The sequence below is a fragment of the Theropithecus gelada genome, chromosome 9, assembly GCF_003255815.1.
Source record: "Theropithecus gelada isolate Dixy chromosome 9, Tgel_1.0, whole genome shotgun sequence".
NCBI classification, from domain to species: domain Eukaryota; kingdom Metazoa; phylum Chordata; class Mammalia; order Primates; family Cercopithecidae; genus Theropithecus; species Theropithecus gelada.
The window spans coordinates 90,539,231-90,563,535 of NC_037677.1; the positions used below are offsets into that span (position 1 = coordinate 90,539,231).

At 40.8% G+C, this 24,305-nt stretch overlaps 1 protein-coding gene, 1 non-coding gene and 1 pseudogene across 4 annotated transcripts in view; 2 read left to right on the forward strand and 1 right to left on the reverse strand.

The window, feature by feature from the left end:
- Window positions 1–24,305, forward strand: part of PLCE1 (phospholipase C epsilon 1) — a 358,406-nt gene that overhangs the window by 158,261 nt on the left and 175,840 nt on the right. The window lies entirely within an intron of this gene.
- LOC112631712 lies at window positions 988–5,418 on the forward strand (annotated as a pseudogene).
- LOC112632336 lies at window positions 21,265–21,371 on the reverse strand. The gene has a single exon (XR_003121377.1). It is a non-coding gene; the product is annotated as a U6 spliceosomal RNA (small nuclear RNA).

Sequence of the window (24,305 nt, forward strand, 5' to 3'; positions counted from 1 at the left end):
CAGTATTAAATGTTGTGATTTGGTTCCCAGACTCTAGACCTCAAAAACCTCTGTAACCCATAACACAGTTGTAATCTGCACATTTCCCATGAAATAAAGAGGAAAACAGTATTATTGGAATACTGAGCATTAGCCTCAAAGAAAAAGCAATACAAGTGAGTTAGAAGACATTCCTTGTTGAAGAGCAATAATTTTATTAAAGATGAGTAAAGAGTTAAAACTTTTATGGAGATTTCAAAAAGGACTTTTAGCCATTTCTGAGATTTTAGACATTGACAGCTGTAGCTTTTATTATGGCTAATTATACTTCAAAACTTGTACCTATATGAAAGAGTCATAGAATTACCCCAGTAACTTTTTCCCTAATGTTTTTTAATGAGTTGCTTATAAATGGTATGAAGGGTAGAAGGAGGTAGCACAAGATTTAAATTTTTTCCTCGGAGATAAGAAAAAAGAATAAGTTCAAAAGAATAACCTCTTCCATAAGAGAAACCATGTTTGAAGTGGATTACATGGAATTTGTAAAGGTAGAGAAAAAGGAACAGGGAAAGACAAACGCTGTATGATTTCACTTTTATGAAGTACTTGGGGTAGTCAAAAATCATAGAGACCTTAAGTAGAAAGGTGGTTACCAGGGGATGAGGAAGGGGAATGGGAATGGGGAGTTAGTGTTTAAGGGCTATAGAGTTTCTCTTTTGCCAGATGAAGAGTTCTGGAGCTTACTGGTGGTGATAGTTGCACAGCAATATGAATTTACTTAATACCACTGAATTGTACCCTTAAAAATGTTGAGATAGTAAATTTTACGTTGTACGTATTTTATCATAAGAAGAAATAATTGGGGAAAAGGGAATGTTGTGTAGGTCTTTCATCCCCCTCCCTAGTCTATTAGGATGTAAGAAAGAACCAAAGTGCTCCTCTTCTGGAAGTGGTTATGATTATGAGATGGGGGTCGCAGTCGCCTGTACTAGGAGAGACTAGAAGAAAATGTCCAACAAGTTGATCGTTATTCACAAGTCAAGAATTGGTAACTCAAGGCTAGCTTGTCCAGAATTCTACAGCCATGAGGCTTTATGGATTGATACAGAAGGTCAACAATCGGAACACAAACATGCCTGCTTTTCTGCCTTCAGTGCCACCAAAGGTCATCTGCCTATAAAGCTGAAAGTTTGCCAAATAACAAGAGAGACACTTTCTTATAACACAGCATTGATCCACAAGGGTATGCCCTTATCATAATGGTGTGCTGTCTCAAAGTGGAAAAATAGAGCACCTTTACCTTTCAGTCAGGGACTTCCACTAGTTTGATACATTAAGATCCTTCCGGTCGGGTGTGGTGGCTCACGCCTGTAATCCCAGCACTTTGGGAGGCCTAGGCAGGCAGACCATGAGGTCAGGAGATCAAGACCATCCTGGCTAACATGGTGAAACCCGCTCTCTACTAAAAATACAAAAACATTAGCCAGGCATGGTGGTGGGCGCCTGTAGTCCCAGTTACTCGGGAGGCTGAGGCAGGAGAATGGCGTAAACCCAGGAGGCGGAGCTTGCAGTGAGCCGAGATCGCACCACTGCACTCCAGCCTGGGCGACTGAGCAAGACTCCATCTCAAAAAAAAAAAAAAAAAAAAAAAATCCTTCCACTTCCTGTCCCTGTGTCCCTTTCCCTCTCTCCATTAATCTTGTTAGAATCTCAGGACTAACACCTTACAGCAGTGGCAGTCAAAAAAATTATTGACTTCAATAATTAGGAAGAAATTTTCAAAGTTATCACCTGCTTTTTCTTTTCTTTTAATGTTTTACCTACTGAAAATTGTAAAAACAAGATAAAGTTAAAAGGGAGAGAGAAAATTGAGATAACTGATGGTAATGTGAAGTACTAAAAATGGCAAAATTAGAAAAATACAGTGATGACAAGAGGATTTTTCATATAAGGCAGCAAAGTGTTTTCAAATGTGCGTATTGTACCAGCCAACATAATAGAGTGTGTTAAACTCAATTTTTCCTTCTCAAATTGTTGCTGAGTAAAACACATAAGTTAAAGGATTAAGTATTACATATATCCAGGACAAAACATGGTTATTCTTATTTAAATTGTGTGATAGAGGGGAGGGCAGATGGACCTGCTGAGGCCAGCAAGACATCTGCCATCTTTCTGACAGACGGAGGCCAGCAAGATAGTGCGGACACAGGGTGCCAGGAGGAAAGTCTGTTACTACCATGATGAGGATGTTGGACAAGACCACCCAATGAAGCTTTACCAATTCCGCATGAGTCATAATTTGCTGTTCAACTACAGTCTCCAATGAAAAATGAAGATCTGTTGCCCTCACGAAGCCGATGCTGAGGAGAAGACCAAGTACCACAGTGATGACTGCATTAAATCCTTGTACTCCATTCATCCAGATAACATGTCTGAGTACAGCCAGCAGGCACAGAGATTCAACATTGGTGAGGACTGTCCAGTATTTGATGGCCTCTTTGAGTTTTGTCAGTTGTCTGTTGGCGGCTCTGTGGCAAGTTCTGTGAAACTTAATTAGCAGCAGACAGACATCACCATGAACCAGACTGAACCATGCAAAGAAGTCTGAGGCATCTGGCTTCTGTTATGTCAGTGATACAGTCTTGGCCCTACTGGACCTGCTAGAGAATCACCAGGGGGTGCTGCATATTAACCCTGATATTCCATGGTGCATATTGTGCGTATTGACCTTCCATGCCATGGTGATGGCATGGAAGAGGCCTTCTATGCCACAGACTGGGTCATGACTGTGTCCTGAGCCAGGACATAAATGAGGAGAGTACTGTGTCATAAATGAGGAGTACTTCCAAGAACTGGGGACCTATGGGATATTAGGGCTGAAAAAGGCAAGTATTATGCTATTAACTACCCACTCTGAGATGGGATTGATAATGAATCCTGTGAAGCCATTTCAAGCCAGATATGTCCAAAGTAAAGGAGATATTCCAGCCTAGTGCTGTGGTCATACAGCGTGACTCAGACTCCATCTGCAGATCAGTTAGGTTGCTTCAATCTGAACATCAAAGGGTATGTCAAGTGTGTGGAATTTGTTATGAGCTTCATCTTGCTGATGCTGATGCTGGGAGGAGGTGTTACATCATTTGTGATGTCACCTGGTGCTGAACATAGGAAACAACTGTGGCCCTGGGTGCAGAGATCCATAATGAGTTCCCATATAATGACTACTTCAAATACTTTGGACCAAGTTTCAAGCTTCATATCAGTCTTTCCAATATAACTAACCAGATCAGTAATGATGCCTGGAGAAGATCAAACAGCAACTGTCTGGGAACCCGAGAATGCTGCCCCACACTCCTAGGACCCAAATGTGGGCTCTTGCTAGGATGTAACCCAGAGGAGAGTGACAACAAGGACGAAGACTCTGACAAGTGCATCTCCATCTGTTCCTCTGACAAACAAATTGCCTGTGAGGCCAGGCACGGTGGCTCACGCCTGTAATCCCAGCACTTTGGGAGGCTGAGGTGGCGGATCACGAGGTCAGGAGATCGGGACCATGGTGAACCCCCATCTCTACTAAAAGTACAAAAAATTAGCCAGGTGTGGTGGTGGGTGCCTGTAGTCCCAGCTACTTGGGAGGCTGAGGCAGGAGAATGACGTGAACCCGGGAGGCAGAGTTTGCAGTGAGCCGAGATCGCGCCACTGCACTCCAGCCTGGGCGACAGCGAGACTCCGTCTCAAAAAGAAAGAAAAAAGAAAAATTGCCTGTGAGGCCAGGCACGATGGCTCACACTTGTAATCCCAGCACTTTAGGAGACTGAGGCAAGTGGATCACCTGAGGTCAGGAGTTCAAGGCCAAACTGGTCAACATGGTGAAACCACGTCTCTACTAAAAATACAAAAGTTAGCTGTGCATGGTGGTGGGGGCCTGTAATCCCAGCTACTCAGGAGGCTAAGGCAGGAGAATCACTTGAACCTGGGAGGCGGAGGTTGCAGTGAGCCGAGATTGTGCCACTACACTCCAGCCTTCGTGACAGAGCGAGACTCCATCTCAAAAAACAAACAAAACACAAATTGTCTGTGAGGACGAATTCTCCGACTCTGATGAAGAGGAAGAGGGTGGCTGCAAGAATTCTTCCAACTTCAAAAGTGCCAAGAAGGTCTAAACAGGATGAAAGAGAGAAAGACCCAGAAGAGAAGAAGTCACAGCAGAGGAGAAAACAAAGGAGAAGAAGCCAGAGGCCAAAGGGTCCCAGGAAGAGGTCAAGTTGGCTGAGCAGGCCTTTCCAGCTCTGGCTTCTTGTTGGGTCCTCCAACTTAGATTTTATATTTTCTATTTCTCTATTTATATTTTCTATTTATATTTCTCTAGACTATTAGTCTATTTTCTATTTCTCTAGGCTATTAGTCAGTTTTCTATTTATTTATTTTTTATTATACTTTAAGTTCTAGGGTACATGTGCACAATGTGCAGGTTTGTTGCGTATGTATACATGTGCCTTGTTGGTGTGCTGCACCCATTAACTCATCATTTACATTAGGTGTATCTCCTAATGCTATCCCTCCTCACTGCCCCCACCCTACAACAGGCCCCGGTGTGTGATGTTCCCCACCCTGTGTCCAAGTGTTCTCATTGTTCAATTCCCAACTATGAGTGAGAACATGCAGTGTTTGGTTTTCTGTTCTTGTGATAGTTTGCTGAGAATGACGGTTTCTGGCTTCATCCATGTCCCTACAAAGGACATGAATTCATCCTTTTTTATGGCTGCACAGTATTCATGGTATATATGTGCCACATTTTCTTAATCTAGTCTATCATTGATGGACATTTGGGTTGGTTCCAAGTCTTTTTTATTGTGAATAGTGCCACAGTAAACATACGTGTGCATGTGTCTTTATAGCAGCATGATTTATAATCCTTTGTGTATGTATCCAGTAATGGGATGGCTGGGTCAAATGGTATTTCTAGTTCTAGATCGTTGAGGAATTGCCACACTGTTTTCCACAATGGTTGAACTAGTTTACAGTCCCACCAACAGTGTAAAAGTGTTTTTATTTGTCCACATCCTCTGTAACACCTGTTGTTTTCTGACTTTTTAATGATTGCCATTCTAACTGGTGTGAGATGGTGTCTCATTGTGGTTTTGATTTGTGACTATTAGTCAATTTTTATTTACTAAATATAAATATCTTGGGGACTAGAGTGAAAGACAGAAACCAGGGTCCTGAACCCAAGGCAGCTGTGCTGGGTGAGCTCTTCCAGGAGCTGCCTTGCCCCACTTTCCTCCCCAGTTCTTAACTTTGAACCATAAAGGGAGCCAGGTCTGGGTGGAAGGGATACTTATAGGTAGCCATATAGTAGTTTTGGAAAGATGTCCTTATTCGCATTCTAGAAGGGGTGGCTGGATCTCCAAGGACCCTCTGTTCTTTCCAGGTTCCTAAGGTAATATTAGATGCTTTTAGATTGGTTCTGTTCTCACACCTCTCCACTGGCCTCGAGTAAGCCAAGAGGCTCACACTGCCTGCCTTCTGTGTTCTTCCAATTCTGCAGGTGCAGATTGGTCATCTAGTTTCCTTTTTTGGATGCTATTTTCTTTTTGTGAGACTTTGTAATAAAATGGTACATTTCTATTTTTAAAAATAATAATACATTAGATATTAGAAAAGAAAACTCAACTGTTCATTTTTAACCAGTCTGAGTGTATGGTATGTATGTCTGTAGACTATATTTAACTATATTAAAGTTATTTATCATATGTAGGCTATAAATAGAATATTGATATGAAAACAAAAATATCTTACAGATACAATATTTTTATTTGAAAATAGGGAATATTTTATTTCAGATACAAAAGTCTACCAGCACTTTGAGAGGTTGAGGTGAGCAGATCACTTGAGGTCCGAAGTTTGAGACCAGCCTGGCCAACATGATGAAACCCCATCTCTACTGAAAAAAAAAATTAGCCGGGTGGTGGCATACACCTGTAGTCCCAGCTACTTAGGAGGCTGTGGCACAAGAATCGCTTGAACCCGGGAGAATGAGTTTGCAATGAGCCAAGAACACGCCACTGTACTCCAGCCTGGGCAACACAGTGAGACTCCATCAAGTTTTCAACTTATTTTCTTTCACTACAATAAGTTTGTGTACTCTATTTGTATCTTTCTCTGAAGTTAGTAGCTTTGAATAAAAAACAAGAAGTTGTAGGAATACATACACACACATTTGAACTACATGACTATACCTCATAAATAATTTAGTTTATAAAGGTTGGCTTAGTTGACTTCCTCATAATCAAAACAATTACCCTTTACATGCCTAACAGGCAAAGAAGGCATGTGCATAGCTCTAATTCCAAGATTTGTTTATTTACAGAAATACCCTGACTTGTTAGTATTGTGACCTTGAAATTATTTTCTTGGTATTTAAAAGTATGCTTTAATGTAATATTGGGTGTGTTTCTGTACCAGTTAATCAACTAAAAAGTATTCATTAGCTGCCCACTGTGGCCTAGTGCTATGGCACCTATGGGAAGAATGGAGAAGATCATATCTGGAAGTCTTCAACTTCTAAGATAATATTTCTCATTCCAGAGAAAATGTAGTATTAGGTTTCAGGTCTACTGAAGTAGCCCTTACCATCTAAAGAGAATTCATAAAGTGCTAGACTGCTAAGTTAAAGGTGGTATGAGTAGCTCATAGGGCCAGAAAGCTTGGTAGGCACAGGACAAAAACCTGTTTTAGGACCACAGGTGATCAAGTATCATCCAGGAGTGTGACACTACACCCGGGTGTAACCTAAGAATATGACTCCATACCAGTTGTGACCAAGGAATGTGACTCCGTCACCAGGTGTGACCTGAACATAGCACTCCATTCCTAGGTGTGAATACATCCATTTTGAGCTGGGAGATTGATTCCATTTAATTATCTTATGTGCCCTAATTTTGCTCCAAGAAGCTAGTTTTTGAAAGGAACAAATTATGGCCTAATTCTCCATAAAGTTTTTTCACCAAAAAGAGAGAGACAGGGAGAAGGAGAGGGAGGAGAAGGAGAAGGGAAGGTGGAGGGAAGGCTAAGGGAAGGCAAAGGGAAGGAGAAAGGAAGGGAGAAAAGGAGGGAGGGAGGAAAGAAAGAAGGAAGGAAAGAAGATAGGAGGGAGGGAATGAGGGAGGGAAGGAAGGGAAGAAGGAAGGAAGGGAGGAAGGAAGGAAGGGAGTGGGGGAAGGAGGGAGGGAGGGAGGGAGGGGAAGGAAAGAAGGAAGATCGGGTAATTGAAAGTTAGTTAAATCCTAATCAATGAAGTCAGAAAGATGACTGGTGAGGATAGCAACACCAGACAGACACTTGGGGTTTACATATTTGAGCTGGTTATAAAAATGTCAAGTCCTGATTACAGAGACTCAGAATGGACCATATTGCAGAAATTTGTTTGCAAAACAGTTATTTGAAACGCTGTATCCAGAAAAACAACCATTAGATTCCAAAGCTTCCCTCCAAAACTTACTGAATATTTAACTAAAACAATAGTTCTTAAAAATGCCAAAGAATAGATGGAGACTCTGCAGAAGTGGTTACCTCCAAGAGAGGCCTTTGAATGTGAGCATCATTGTGTTTTGGATTTGAGTCTTGACTTCAACACTGGGTCATCCTATTCAGGTGATTGTACTTCTAGGCTTCAGTTTCTGCATCTGCAAAATGGGAATAAAAGCAACAACTTCAGAGAGTTGTTTTGAGTAATAAGTGTGACAATGTATATAAAGAACTTAGGCCAAGTGGCTCAGGCCTGTAATCCCTGTACTCTGGGAGGCAAAGGCAAGAAGATCACTTTAGGCCAGGAGTGCCAGACCAGTCTAGGTAACATGGAGAGATGCTGTCTCTACAAAAAAAAAAAAAAAAAAAAAAAAGCCAGATGTGGTGGTGTGTGCCTGTGGTCCCAGCTATCCAGAAGGCTGAGGCTGTAGAATCACTCTAGTCCAGGAATTTGAAGCTGCAGTACACTATGATCCTGCCACTGCACTCTGCCCGGCCTGGGTGATGGAGTGAGACTCTCTCTCTACAAAAAGTTTAAAAATTAAAAATAAAAAAACAGCTTGGCATAGTATCTGGTACCTAATGTATGTTCAACCAATCTTACAATGATGATGGTCATGCTGGGGCTGATGATGGTGATGATGATAGTAGTAATGCGGATTGCCACCACCACCTTGAAATGCCAGCCTTTCACTGTTCTTGATTCAAAGACTCTGCTGTTAGCTCAGTTGTAGATGTAAAAGACAAGTACCCTCCAGGTTTCCCTGGCTGTGGGCCTAGAGCACTAGCAACTCCTGGGACACCTGAGAGGAGGTATCTAGTGGCTGGAGGCCACACCTGTGTAACTCCTTTAGTGAGATTTTCCTTAGTTCCCATGCATTAGGCCACTGATTCATTTAATCATTTGACCAATATTTGTTGAACATCTACTATGTGCCAAGGATATAACAGCAAACAAAATACAGTCTTTAATTTCAAGGGATTTACCCACTAATGGAGGAAATGGACAATAAACATGCGAATGTTAAGACAGTATAAATGTTATAATTGAAATAAGCACAGGATATAGGGCCCCAGAGGGAAGTTCCTATACCATCTTCAGTGACATCTGAGGTTTCTACAACCATTTAAATACCTGGAGAAATGTAAACAGGTATTTAACCAGGGAAAACAAGCCCTGACCTATATTATGAAAATTCTATTGTTTTTACTTAATTCTCTGCTGATGTCATCTCTATTTTATTCCCTCCAAAGTAGAAAGGTGCTAAGCATTTACTCCTGGTATTGAGAGCCTTATCTAAAAATCTATGACTGGGACAACATTTAGTGTTCCAGTTAAAATGTGTATATTGTAATGAAGATGACTTACTCATTACAATAAAATTAAAGGAGACTTTTTTTGTCAGTACATGACACTTATACTTTTGAGTGTTTCTAAATTGTTTATTGTTTTTAAAGAATAAGCCTCATTTTAATGAGCTATGAAAATTCTTGCTCTTGGGAAAATTTATAGTACATAATGAAATGCTTATAATCTGTTTATAATAACATGTGGGTCAGTAGCAAATATTTAAGAGGACAAAAAAGAGAAGATCTCACCATAGTCTGAGTCATAATTTAAACTTCTACTGGAATTGAGTCTTCAAACCAAGAAATAGTGAATAAATTAGTACAGTTAAAATAATAAAAAGATATTTTTAAGGGTGTTTAGATTTTGGTGGACTGAATTCTAATTACAGATATTATGCTATCATCAGGAAAGTCTAACGTGTTTTGTCAACTGGAAGTATATATTTGGTATTTTGTCTTTTTAACTTCATATTTCATTGTGGCAACAAACTTTAAAAGAAATTTTCTATAATGTTAAAGTCACAAGTGATTCCTTGAACAAATGTATGCTCAAACACCACTAAGGATCTACCTTTGAATTTTACAGTCACCAGAAACATCCTGTGTGACAGTAGCAGGTATTTTGTCCCTGTTTATACTCAGACACACATTTTGGCATCAATAAGCAGACTCATCTAAAATCCATTTCAAATCGATATTGTTGTGGATGATCTGGGAACATGGAGGGTAAGGGAGAGTATAACAAGTTTCAGAGACCCTAGCAACTCACAAGATCTGGGCAGATAGACTACCAAGTCTAGAACCAAAATCCTTAACTAGGGTTGACCAGCTTGTATGAGCAAAGCCAGTATTTGGTCCCAAGCCTCTCTGATTCCCAAAGCCATGTTCTTAACTACTAGGAAACACTCCAGTATTATCTCCCACTCAGGAATCCTGTGTACTGACTTATACCAGGAGTGTGTGTGTGTGTATACACAGAGTATAACATGAAACCTTAGATTTGAATGGAGGTCCATTTGACTACAGAATTGATCATTTTCCCACATACCTGTTGCCCCCTTGCCCTAACGACCTCCGGTGATTTTGGAGATGTCTGTGGAAATGATATCCTTCCATTCTTTGATATAGACACCTATGAGGGTAGTTGGGAGTCTTCCCCCTGATGGTTACATATTCATAGCACAGTCAATAAATGGGAAAAGAAGCAGCTCCTATTAGCTGATGGGCCAAATAGAACATATTTCACTCTGCAAAAGAAGCCATTGATTGGACCCAGGCAGAGAAGTGGTCAAATCAATGGTAACTAAGAGAAGAGGGTCTGGAAGAGTGTCTGGGCAGAAGCAATCATATGTGCAAAGGCCCAGTGGCAGCAGGGAGTATGGCAAGTTTGAAGTCTGGGTGGAGAGTGGTGAGCTGGAGGGTTCCTTATGCCAATAAAGTCTGGAGAAGTCGGAATGACAAGCACTAACAGGTATTTGGGCACTTGCTGTGAGCTGGGCACTGTGACAAGTGTTTTTAAAGTATTATCTAATTTAAGCCTTATATTTTTGCTTATGAAAAAGAGAGAGAGGCAAAACAGAGAGAGGCAAAACAAACTGCCAGGTAACACAGGCTCTTGTTAAGGGCTCTAGAAGCAATGGGAAGCCATCAGAGGGTTTTAAGCAGAAGTAGTGACACAATAAGACTTATATTTCAAAAGGATGATTCTCATCAAAATAAAGCAGGGATGCCCCCACAGGCACCACCCCTTCCAGCCCTCATTGTACCCCAAATTAAAATATTTACATTTGAAATAGTCATGGATATTGAACTTGAAAATAAATGATTATTCTGAAATAAAAACCGAGATGGTGTTAGATGAATTGCTCTTTAATTGTTTTGAGGAGTTGGAGAAAGGAATAATGGCTAGTAACCTAGCTCTCTCTACTTTCTGGGAACTGTATTTCAAGAAGTTGGACTTTGAAGGAAGCTTGTGGTGTAAACTACAAAGGGGAATTAAGACCTGTCCCCTCTAGGCCCAGGTGGACTGGTAATGCTCCCCCTACCCCATGCCACACTCACTGATGACTATGAGTCATAGCAGTGTTTTACTTATACTGCAGGAACACAAATTCCTTCTTCATGGGCCAAATCCAAGCCATGTGTGTTTTTCTTTGATAGCTGCAGTACTTTAAAAATTGGGAATCTTGCATTAAAATGTTCTGGCTTCTCTGGCAACCCTGGGCCACTGTTCTCCCTTGGCCCATGGGCTGACACTGACCCATGCTAACCCCCACAAGATGAGATACACCAGCTCTTTACCACACACCTGGCCCCACCTCCAGGTGGTGTCCCACTCAGCTCTAGCCTCATTTACCTGCTTAGTCCTGCAGGCATCTCCATTTTGGACCCTGGAGTTGTATTCTGAGATTCACACAAGCTTTGGGGCACTTCAGTTCAAGGATTTATGAGGCTGAACTGGGAGTTGGGACAAAAGGGAGAAGGGCTGTAAACAGACAGGTCATCTGTGAACAGCCATCTGGCTGGATTCTTCCTGGGAAATACAGGAAGCATTCCAAGCAGGGAAAGCAAGTAAGATAGTGCCAAGGAGAGAATGTGTGCAGCAACTGTAAGACAATGAAGAAATGATGCAGTAGACATAGTGAGAGGTAAGGTTCATTTGGTAGCTGTGGTTACAATTTGGAGAATGAGGGTGAAAATTTGAACCTAAAGCATTAGAGAGCCATTGCAGACCCTTAAGCAGGTTGAATTTTGAACTGTGGCACATTAGGACCAATAGCCTGGAAGCACCCTCTATAGGAAGGAGAGTGGCACTTACAAACCTGAATGCTTTTCCCTGGATTAGGAATTGGGTGCACTCAAAATAGAGGGCCAGAAGCCAGCATGGGCCCACTTAGTTTTCATTGGCACGAGACACTGGTTACAGTAAAAGGACTAGTCTTGAAAATTTAGCATCACTGGGAGAAAAATGAAATGTAATAAAAATTAGAGTCGGTTAAGAACAGAGGCATTTTTACTACGACACAGCACCATTGTAAAAAAATCTCCCGCCTTGTGCCAAGGGTCTGTGCTGCTAAACTCCTCCCCCGAGTCAGTGCATTGGAGTGCTCTCAGCGCAGTTGGCACAGCCAGAGCAACTGGGAGCAAGGCCTTCTCCAGGCTTACGTAAAACATAGATCTTGCCCAAATGTGGAAAACCTTTAGGGACATGAAAACCATTAGGGATTCGTAGCCCTGACTTGAACCAAGCAGAATAAACAAACCCCTGACCAAATTGGAACTCACTGGACGCCTTTCAGAGTTATCCAAGGGGAAAGGCTGGAGGCCTCAAGGGTCTTTGAGTGGGTTAATGTCTTGTTTTGGCTGCCTAGCTTAAAGTCTGATGACGCTTTATCTGTGCTTTCCTTTGTTCTTTTCTCAAATGTCTTAACGCCTCAGTGGCAAATCCACAAATTGATTGTGTTTTGAACCTATAACATATACCACACTATATTTTCCCTGCTAATGGGATAGTAAAGCCCAAGTTAGACCTTTTGTTACAAAAGATTCAGGAACTGGACTGGAAAGGTTCCAGGTAGCATTCACATTTTCCATGGACAGGGTCTTGGTAAGTTCCCAACCTTATTTCTGTTTTCAGTATCCTTTGTCACTCTTTCCAGCCTCATCATTTAGTTTTCTATATGCATAATGTAGAGAAACATTGTGTCTCTCTCCCCCCAACAGTTAAGTGACATCATTTTCAGACTCTTTTTCTCCCAGTTTTTTGTTTGTTTGTTTGTTTGTTTTATGTTGAGGAGGCAGAGCCAGGCATGGTGGCTCACACCTGTAATCCCAGCACTTTGGAAAGTTGAGGCAGGTGGATCACCTGAGGTCAGGAGTGTGAGAACAGCCTGGCCAACATGGCAAAACTCTGTCTCTAATAAAACTACAAAAATCAGCCAGGTGTGGTGGCAGGGGCCTGTAATCCCAGCTACTTGGGAGGCTGAGGCAGGAGAATCACTTGAACCCAGGAGGTGGAGGTTGCAGTGAACCAAGATGGCACCACTGCACTCCAGCCTGGGCAACAGAGGGACACCTTGCAAAAAAAAAAAAAAGAAAGAAAGGAGAGAGAGAAGAGAGAAAGAAAGGAGAGAGAGGAAGGGAGGGAGAGAGAGAGAGGGAGAGAGAAAGAAAGAAAGGGAAGGAAAGAAGGAAGGAAGAGGGAGGGAGGGAAGGAAAGAATAAGAAAGAAAGAGAAAGAGAAAGAAAGAAAGAGAAAGACAGAAAAGAAAGAAAGAAAGAAAAAGAAAGAAAGAGAAAGAAGGAAGGAAGGAAAGAAAGAAGGAAAGAAAGAAGGAAGGAAAGAAAGAAAGAAAGAAAGAAAGAAAGAAAGAAAGAAAGAAAGAAAGAAAGAAAGAAAGAAAGAAAGGGAAAGAAAAAAAATTGGGGGAGGCAGATTAGAGATTAGAGAATTATGAATATTCATTCATCCAATAAATAGTCAATTGAGTGCCTGCCGTGGACTGGACGCTATGCTAGGCACTATATTGTGACAGTGGAGGGGACTGGATTGAAGAAGAATGAAATAATACCCTGGATCCCTGATATTCACAGTCTGTTACAGATGGAGATGGGCATAGAGATGGGAAACCAAAGCACAGAGCAGCCAAGAACCAAGCCCTAGATGGTCACAAATCCATATCTCACAGAAGCGTGATCTGAACTATCATGGAGCTCTTACCCTGCCTCTAGTCTACCTGTAGGAAATATAATAGAATGTAGCACAATATAGGAAACATTTGCAGAATGCCTGCCACCCCTGTTCTAGCTAGGGATGAAAAAAATGAAATGAAGCACTGTTCTTAATTCTAGGAGTTGATTTTGCTTAACAGAGAGACAGACATGAACCAGTGGTTACATTGCAGCATGATACACAAAAGGCAAAGATTGGTGATTAAGAATGTGGAGTTTGATGACAGATAGACCTAAGTCCCAGATCAACCACATAGAAACTGCATGATCTGGGGCAAGTTACTTAACTCCTCTCTTCTAAGTTTCATCATCTTATCTGTAAAATAGGACAATGCAGACACTTGTCTCAGGTAATTATAATGGGATAAAAAGTAAATTAATGAATATAAAGTGATTAGTACACTGTCCAAAGAAAGTGGAGATAGAGCAAAGAAGGCACTCAGAAATGGCAAGAACAAAGGCTTAGCTGCAGGATGTGTCTCAGGATGGGAGCTGGAGGGGTCAGGTTTGGCAGGAGAGGGGAACATGCAGGGGGCCTTGAGAAATGGAGCTGGAACGGGCATCCTGGTTTGCAGGTGCACTGGGCCCTAGGTCAGGGCAAATCTTGGGAGGATAGGGATCCAGGACAGCAGCTACCCCAACTCTTGCCTTCAAGGTTCATTTCTTCCATTCACACGTGGCCCTTATCACTATTCCAAGGTGTATCAGCCACAATCAGTTCTCACCTTCCCTGGAAGTTCTCTCTGGTCTTCCTCCCTAGCTCAGTTGGATCATGCACAGGCAAATAAATCCCTTTTCTCCTTCTCTAGCTCAACCATGAAAAAGTTGGAATTTTTTAATGCAAAATTTTCCTTTCCAAGGCAAAGAGAGAAAGGATGGAAGGAAGAGAGAGTAGGAAAAGGGACTATAGGAAGTGGAAGGAAAGGGAAAAGGAAGGAAAGGATATATAGACACACAAAAACACAGAAACAGATATGTTCAGCAAAGCATACCTCATTTATCAAAAGTGGGTCACAGATCAGCCTTGCCAATGGATTCCACTTGTAGGACCTCCAGTGCTTATTCTCTTCCTTGCTTCTGCCCTGAATGTCTGGACTTGGAGAGATTAAACCAGTTGTCTGAGAAGAGTTGGCTACCATGGCTGCCATGTCTATTCCAGAACTTTCTAACCTCTCACACAGCACCCCAAGTCTTTAATCCCCTTGGCCCTGTTCGTTCCACTCTACCTTGACACTGGTTATAGTAAAAGGACTAGTCCTGAAGATTTAGCATCACTGGGAGAAAAATGAAATGTAATGAAAATTAGAGTCAGTTAAGAATGGAGGCATTTTTACTATGACACAGCACCACTGTAAAAAATCTACCCATGTGTGCCAAGGGGTCCACGCTGCTAAACTCCTCCCCTGAGTCAGTGCATTTGAGCACTCTTGGCGCAGTCCGCATAGCCAGAGCAGCCCAAGGTTTTCACTTCAAAATCTTGGTGTGGTCAGTTCACACAGGCTACTTGAATCAGTCTTTGAGCCTTGACTGATCTGAGCCAATCAAGTTCACAGAAAACTGACTTCTAAACCCAAATGCCATTTCTCAATGTCTGAGAGCTACATGCAGCTCAGTCGCTGCGGGTAGTAAAAACAACAGCAATAATAACTGCCTTTTATTGAATAATGCACTACATGTCATAAACTGTTCTAAGTGCTTTACCAGCATCAACCCTCTTGCAACTAAAAGTGTGGGCCCAGAACCATCAGAATTTCAAGCCTCACATGAGACTTCGGGTCAGAAACTGTGTTTTTTACACTTGATCTTAGCCAAAAGGCCGAGAAGTGATAGAAACTGCGCTTTTTAAAATAAAATTCCCAGATAAAAAGCTAGGTTCTAGTTCTGGCTATACAACCTTAATCTTTTCTCCTCTGCCTTCTGTCTTTGAGTCCCTTAGTCTCATTCAGTTTCAAGGTCAACTTTAAAATCCCCCAATTCCCATCCATTGAGAAAATGTTTGAAGATTCTCTTTGGCACCCAGAGTCCATATTCAACAATGATAAAACCCACTCAGAGTGACCAGAAGGAAGTTCTGGTTGATGGTTTTTCCTTCAGAGACAGCAGGGGCTGGGCAATCGGGTCCCTTCAGGTGAAGGGACTACAGAGTAATTAGATATGATTCACCTGCTGTCTCAAAGTAGTATCTTCTTGTATTTTTTTATATTTATATCTGTAACTGTAGACAAAAAGGAAATTGCCCTGAAAGAAATAACTGGCCAGTGAGTAATTAGGACTCCAACGGAGTAAACGAGCCACCTGTCTTATGTGTATAAATGACCTATTTCCCTCCATTGCTAACTTTCATGTGCTTATAAACAAGTAGATGTTAACACACTCCCGGTGTATATGACAACCTACGTGGAGGTCATGCAGAAACATGCGGGCCTTCCATTATGGCCCCACCGCTGTGCTGAGTGTTGTATGCATGTCTTCTGTACTTCTCAAAACAACCTGGCAGGGTGGAATTATAATCCTCATTTCAAAGATGGGAAAACTGAGACTTAGGGGCTAAGTTTATGCCCCTACAATTTCAATTATTTAAGAAGGAGACTGAGGAGAGAGAAGACGGCTGGTGACTTCAGATCCTTTGTTGTCCTGAACCCAAAACTTTCCTGCCTCAGTCTACAAGCCCAAGGCCCTGTGGTTAGGCTTAGTAGTTTCCCTTGTTTTAGCAGACTGTTTGAAGAAGATGTAGTGATCCCAATCCACTTCCACTCAGAGGCACACCAAAGTATTTGTTCCAGTCACATAGGATAGTTTACCTGTGAGGAGTTTAGGGAAATTCATTTCTGCTATCTCATCTGTGAAGAGTTTAGGGAAATTGATATTCTGCTGTATCATCTCCTATCTTCCATGATGTTTTGCAGTCATTCTAGCTGGGAGTTCACAGGATGTTAACCAGATGGCCTGCTGTTCCGAGTGATTAATTAGAGGGTTGAGCATCTAGGGAGTATCTAAGCAAGGATTTGAACTTGAGTACATCCTACTTCAAAGCCCATGCCTCTGAGCACTCTCCTTTATATGATATGGAGCCCTGGGGAGGCCTCTGGTTGGAGGAAGCATGTGCAGTGAATGAAGGTGCCCAGGACTCTCAGGCCTGCAGCCCTGATTTGCGCAGTGAGAGCTGGCAGCAGTCCAGTGGGCATGGGGGTTCACAGATACCAGGTTCCAGCAGTCTGAGCTGTCCATGGTCAGCTGTGGGGGCCAACACCTCCTTTGTCTGTACTGCTCAGGCTCTCCAGAGAGAGGCCAGCAGCTGTTCCTCCATGTCCTATAACTGTTTTATACCAAATCAGAAAGAAACTGACCTCAGGAGGTAAATTTGAGGTCTCCCCCAGACCTGTATCATTCATGTGCATTTTCTTTACGTGTCTCATTGGGCTGGCCTCCATCCTCCCACCTCCCACTGCCATCATGGAAATCATCTCTGACAAGGCCAAACAGCCTATCTAATCCCCTGGACTTTGGCCAATAGTGGGTTCCATAAGGACTCCCCTTGGTCTTTCACAGCATAGAACAATCAGGAGCTTGTTGCAAATACTCACTTGGGTGGAAGTCAAGGGAAAGCAATGAGAATATACATGAAGGGATCAATTCTTAAGACAATTGGTGGGCAAATGGACGCAAACTTAGCCCAAGACATGAAAGAATAACAAATACCTCCAAGATTTTGGTCCTGGGGAAATGAAGGTTGTGCTATAAAAAGAATGTGAAAAGTTGGATCCAGTTTGGATATCTTGACTTTGAGATGCTGGGACATTCAAGTAGAATGCCAACAGAGGCATTAGGATTTTATTGGGGCGAGAGGTCAAAACCAGAGTCACACATTTATAAGCCATGTGCTTAACTGCGATGGTTACAGCTTGAGGTGAGCTTTCTTAGGATGAGAGAGTGGTGTGCAAAGGACTGAGAACTTTCAGGCTGAAAGGCTGCAAGGGGGCCAGAAATGAGCACCATGGCTGGAGAGTTAAGAAGAAAGCCACAATAAGGTAGTGTCCTGAGCCAAGACTCAAAGAAGGTCCTTGGAGTTGGGCTTAAAGTTGTAGTTTCCCAAGCCCCCTCCACAAAACAACTCTGTGGTGATTTTAACACACCCAGTCATAGTATCCCAAAATGAATCACTAGACACTTTAGCATAGTCGTTTTGTTCCTATGAGAAGTGGGTTCGACTGGCTAGCCATATAAAAAAGAATGGAACTGGACCCCCTACCTCTCACCATATACAAAAATTAACTCAAGATGGATTAAAGACTTAAATGTAAGACCTCAAACTGTATAAGTCCTAGAAGAAAACCTAGGAAAAGCTCCCTGGATGTTGGCCTAGGCAAAAAATTTATGACTAAGTCCTCAAAAGCAAATGCAACAAAAACAAAAATAGACAAATAGGACTTAATTAAACTAAAGAGCTTCTGGACAGCAGAAGTGGGTTTGACTTTGTCAATAAAGATTTTCTACTTAAATCATCAAACGTAGCTTAAAAACTTATTAACTGCATAGTTAAATATAAAACAGTTCCTATACAACCTTGTTTATTGCTAGATTAGATACATCGCATAGGTGGAATCCACATAGTAAGTACACAATGAGTACTAAATGTGTAATAACATTTGCTCAACAAGTGGAACGCTGCAAATCTATGACCTTCTAGGTTTTGGTCCCATTTCAGTTGAAAAGGGAAAATGAACAATTATGAGTTCCCTCATAATTTAAACTCTGGTACCCAAACTACAGCAAATGGTTAAAAGCCTGGGCTTTGGAGTCACCCGCATGTGATTCAGAATTCTGGCCTCATTAATTAACTACCTGTGAATATTTGGACAAGTTACTTAACATCTCTGAGTTTCCTCATCTATAAAATGGAATACTAATTGTACATCAGCCACGGAGTTGCTGATAGAATTGAATAAGATACTTAAATAAGAATTTTCAAGTAATATACTTAGATAGCTAATAAGCAGCACATTCTGTAAATGTTAGCAAATAATTTTATCAGTATCATTATTACTGCTGCCTTTTATAGGGGAAAAAAATTCCAAGTCCATATGTGTTTTTCTCATTAACTTAAGTGACTTGACCTACCCAAAGTCTGGTACAGGTTATTTCTGCAATAGTATGTTCAAAATCAGAAATATCATGCACTGATTTTAGGTCATAGAGCTATTTTAATTGATACTCGTATCATCAAAGGTTGAAAATGTGATTATAATAACAAACAACAATAAAAGGTGCATGTTCAACATTACTTTCAAAATATATATAGATTTTCTTTCTTTGAAACAAACATAATTTTTAAAAATATCAGATTGTTTATGATATGAAGTCATGGTTACAGTCACGTTGCAATTTACCATCTGTTCTTGTCCAAAATACAGGTCCAAGTTAGAGCCAGAATTGCAAAACGACAGTAAATGTCTGTTGGTCTTGTACAAAGCCCTTCTCAGTTAGACCATACTTAAACATGGAATATATTCATATAGAAATGAATGTAGAGTTAAACATGAAAATCAATCAATGCAATATATCACATTACTAGAACAATGGACAAAAACCACATGGACATCTCAATAGACATAGAAAACCCATTTCACAAAATCCAACATCTTTTTATGAAAAAAACACTCAACAAAATAGAAATAGAAAGGAACTTCCCCAACCTGATAAAGTGCATCTATGCAAAGCCCACAGCTAACATCACACATACTGGTGAAAGACTAAAAACTTTCCACCTAAGGTCAAGAACCAAAAATGATGTACTGTCAGTTCTAGCCAGGGCAGTTAGACCTAAACGAATGGAAAGACATCCTGTATTCATGAAATGGAAGATTTAGCATTGTTCGAATGGCAATATATTTGCAAAGCAATCTGTAGATTAAGTACAATCTGTATAGAATTCAACCTGTCTTTTTTGCAGGAATGAACAGGGAACCCAGAATAGCCAAAATAATTTTTTTAAAGATTTCTCATTTCAAAACTTACTACAGAGCTGTAGTAACCAAAATATTGTGATACAGGCATAAAGACAGACATAAAGACCGATGGAATAGAACACAGAGCCCAAAAATAAACCCTAACATATATGGTCAAATAATTTTCAACAAAGACGCCGAAACCATTCGGTGGGGAAGGAACAAGCCTTCCAGTAAATGGTGCTGGGGAAACTGGATATCCACATGCCAAACAATGAAGTTGGACCCTTACCTTGCACCATGTATAAAAGTTAACTCAGAATGAATCAAAGACCTACACAGAAGACCTAGAACTATAAAATTCATAGAAAATGTAGAGGAAAAGCTTCACGATATTGGGTCTGGCAATGATTTGGATATATACCAAAGGTACAGGTAAGAAACGAAAAAAATAGATAAATTGGAATTAAAAACTTTTCTGCATCAAAGGACACTATCAACAGAGTAAAAAGGCAACCTACAGAATGGGAGAAAATATTTGCAAATCACATCTATAATAAGAGATTAATAGCCAGAATATATAGAGAACTAAAATTCAACAACAAAAAACCCAACAACACAATTCAAAAATGGGCAAAGGACTTGAATAGGCGTTTCTCTAAAGAAAATGTACAAATGGCCATTAAGCACATAAAAAGATGCACAGCATCATTAGTCATTAGGAACATTAACATCAAAACCACAAAGTACAGGACGGGCATGGTGACTTATGCCTCTAATCCCAACACTTTAGGAGGCCAAGGTGGGAAGATTGCTTGAGGCCAGGAGTTCAAGCCCAGCCTAGTCAACATTGCAAGACCCCTGTCTCTCTCTCTATATCTATATCTATATCTATATCTATTTATATTTATCTATTTATATAAATATATAACTATATATTTAAAACTATATATTTATATGTATTTCAAATTATATACTTAATATATATATATTTAAAACTATATATATATATTTAAAACTATAAGGTACCACTTCACCCACTAGGATAGATAATTGGGAAAAAAAAGTAAAAAGAAAACTAGTGTTGACAAGGATGTGGGGAAATTGAAGCCCCAAACATTGCTGGTGGGAACTTAAATTGGTACAACCCCTGTAGGAAACAATTGGAATGTCTTCCAAATGCTAAACATAGGAGTTACCATATGATCCAACAATCCACTGCTAGTTATATGTCCAAGAGAAGTGAAAATATACATTCACACAAAAATTTTATCCAAATGCTCATAACAACATTATTCATAACAGCCCAAAAATGTGGACAATCTAAATGTCCATCAACTGATGAATAAACAAAATGTGGTGTATACATACAATGGAATATTATTCAGTTATTAAAAAGAAATGAAATAGTCATACATATTACAACACTGATAAACCTTTAAATCATTATGCTGAGGGAAAGAAGCCAGACACAAAAGGCCACATATTCTATGATCCCATTATATGAAATGTCCAGCATGGGGCAAATCCTTAGGGATAGAAGGTAGACTGGTAGTTGTCAGGGCCTGGGTGAGAGGGACTGGGGGAATGGAGTGATGGCCAACATATACAGGCTAACATGTTTTAGGAGGTGATCTACATTCTGAAATTGATTATGGTGATAGTTACATAACTCTGAATATACTAAAAACCACTGAATTGTACACTTTATTTTTTTTGTTCTTGTTTTTAAAAAAATACAGAATGCTTCACAAATGTATATGTCATCCTTGCGCAGGGGCCATGCTAATCTTTTCTGTATCATTCCAATTTTAGTATATATGCTGCTGAAGTGAGCACAAATTGTATACTTTAAACTATACACTTTAGAAAGTCAAAAAAAAAGAGAGAGAGACAGGGTCTCACTCTGTCGCCCAGGCTGGAGTGCAGTGGCGCAATCATAGCCCACTGCAGTCTCAAACTCCTGGGCTCAGGTGCCCCTCCCACCCCAGCCTCTCAAAGTGCTGGGATTATAGATGCGAGCTACTGTGCCCAGCCTAGAAAATAAATGTTACGGCATGTGAATTATATCTCAGTTTAAAAAAAGAATGGACATAAATAGCTCAGCAGTGTTTTAGCATGAAAGAATTTAACTCTGAGAATGTTCTGACATCTTGATGGGGTGTGATAATAATGCCACAGTGGAAGGGATGTGAATATTAACAGAAAAAAAAAAACTGTTTCCTCTACACTCACACTTCCGACACCAAATGTGTGGGGGTTTTCCACACCAACAATCTATTCTCCGTCTCTCCTGACACCAACTGGGTGTTTTATAACACAATTCTGACATTTTCCACCCGGAGCTAGCATCAGACACCACGGGTTAAGTAGGGGCTCAGTGCCACAGGACTGCTCCCACGTCAGACACCAATCACAAGTCCTGGGCCTTTGGTATTTCTGACCAAATTGGCTACAAATGGGGGTCTTCATGACTCTCTTCTGAGGTTCAATCATTTGCTCTAATGGGCTCATAGAACTCAGGGAAACACTTTACTTACTTTACCAGTTGATGATAAAGGATGCAAATGAACAGCCAGATGAAGGGGTGCATAGAGCAACGTGTGGGGAAAGAGGTGTGGAGATTCCATACCCTCTCTGGATGACCACCTTCCCAGCACCTCCTTGTGTTCATTCACCCAGAAGCTCTGTGTACCTCATAGTTGAGGAATTTTTATTGAGGCTTCATCACCTCAGCGTGATTAATTTAGTCAGTCTTCAGTTCCTTTCCCCTCCCCAGAGGATGGTGGGTGGGGCTTAAAGTTTCAAGCTTGTAATCATGCCTTGGTTTTTCTGGTGCGCAGCCCTCATCTTGAAGCTATCCAGGAGCCCACCAAGAGTTACCTCATTAGAACAAAAGACACTCCTATCACTAGGAAACTAAGGGATTTAGGACCATAGATGAGGGAAAAAAAGATGCTCCTAGAGTTTTAGGAGCCCTATGTCAGGAACTGGGAGCAGAGACCATATATATATATATATCTTTTTTTTATTTTATTGTGTCACACATATTCTTTTCATAGAGGGAAGAGCTGAAGAGTTAAGAACAGCCTTTTTTGGTGTTTTGGGGGAGCGGGGTCTTTTTTCAATGGGGGGATTCATTAGTACAGTGTGTGGCAAGATGATACAGACATTTCTTTTTATAAGAGTAAGTGAGGTATCACTTGGGATCTTAAAAAATATTTTCTTTTTATTATTGTGGGCACCACACCAAAGGGTGCAAGTTGCAGGTTATAAAAACAAAGCAAAAGTTTCCATAGCCTGAAATGGTTGGAAATATGACTGAGTCTCCTCGTTAAGCTTCTAAGATGAAAGGCTCCAGAATTCCTTCTTCCTCTTGCAAATGTTAAATTAATGATGATAATAAGATGACTGATTATTGAGGGCTGAATATGTAGTAAACATTTACATGCATTTTCTTGTTTTAATTTCCCCATCATCACTGTGACATATCCATAGTTGTTTAGAACATATCCAAGGTCATGAAGCAAGTCAGCAACTGAGCTGGGCTGCGATCACACATATTAGTCCCAAGATCCCACTCTACTTCTACTCTGGGGGAGCTGCCCCCAGGAGCTTACAGCACCTGAGATCCTAACCACACCAGTAAGGGAGGCAGTGGAGTATGGAGACAATGCCCTGGACTGGGAGTCAGGGTCCCCAAGTTCTGGTCCACCTTTGCCACTAATCAGCTCTGTGACCCTGGGCAAGAAGCTTGGGCAAGAAGCTCAGAGGCATGGTTTTCTGATGTGTAAAGTGTGGAAAATTCATCCCAGCTCTCCCTGTAGTTCCTTCCAATTCAGGCATTCAGCCTGAGTCCTCCCTCTTTCACCCTCTGATTGTCATTTGTGTACTGAGACTAAAAGGAAGAAAACCTTCGAGTCAGTGTAGGCTGGTGATTTCAAGATGCTGGACTTTGGTGTTGGACCGATGTGGCACTGGTTCCATTACTTATCTCAGTGTGATGTTGAGCAAGTTCTTTAATTGTGTCCCCATCTGCTAATGGGAATAATAACAGCATGGGGTGCTGTGCTGTCTACATAGAGTGGTTGTGAGGATAGAGTGAGATCTTGGTAGAGAGCTTTAATGCAATTCCTGGCACACTGTAAGTACTGGGATGTTATATTATTATATGTTAAATAATATTATAATTTATTTATGATGATGGTTGTTGATTGTTATAAAACAGAGACACAGAATCCTTTCAGAATAATTAGTGTAGTTTAAATAGTTCACCCAGGTCAGACTTTGGAGCTCAGATTGCCTGCTTAGGCTGAGTTTTGAAACCATTCCATATCTAGAAGGTCAGCCATACCTCAGGACTATGCTGCTGGGTAAGAGGGCATCAGATTGTCACCAAAAACACTCCAGAGTTCCCCCTCTTGTAAACTTTGAGTCAGTGATGCCATCTTCCCCTATATGAGACAACATACTCTTACAACTTACCATATGAATTTTGACTCACATATTCTTTTTTACCCAATGTAATCAGAAATAGATGAGTGATCAGTGAGTATTGATAAAACAGTTAGTTAATGTGCTATAAAAGGAATAGATGAGAAAATGCTGCTCCCTGGAAATTTCCCCATGCGGGTAGGGAATTTTTCTCTTTCAATGTTATTTAACATAGTAAGCACAGATAAAGTTATATTTACAAGATTGTTTATCACAGTGTTATTATAATGGTAAAAAGATGTAAATATAACATAAAGAGCCATCAAAAATCTAATATTA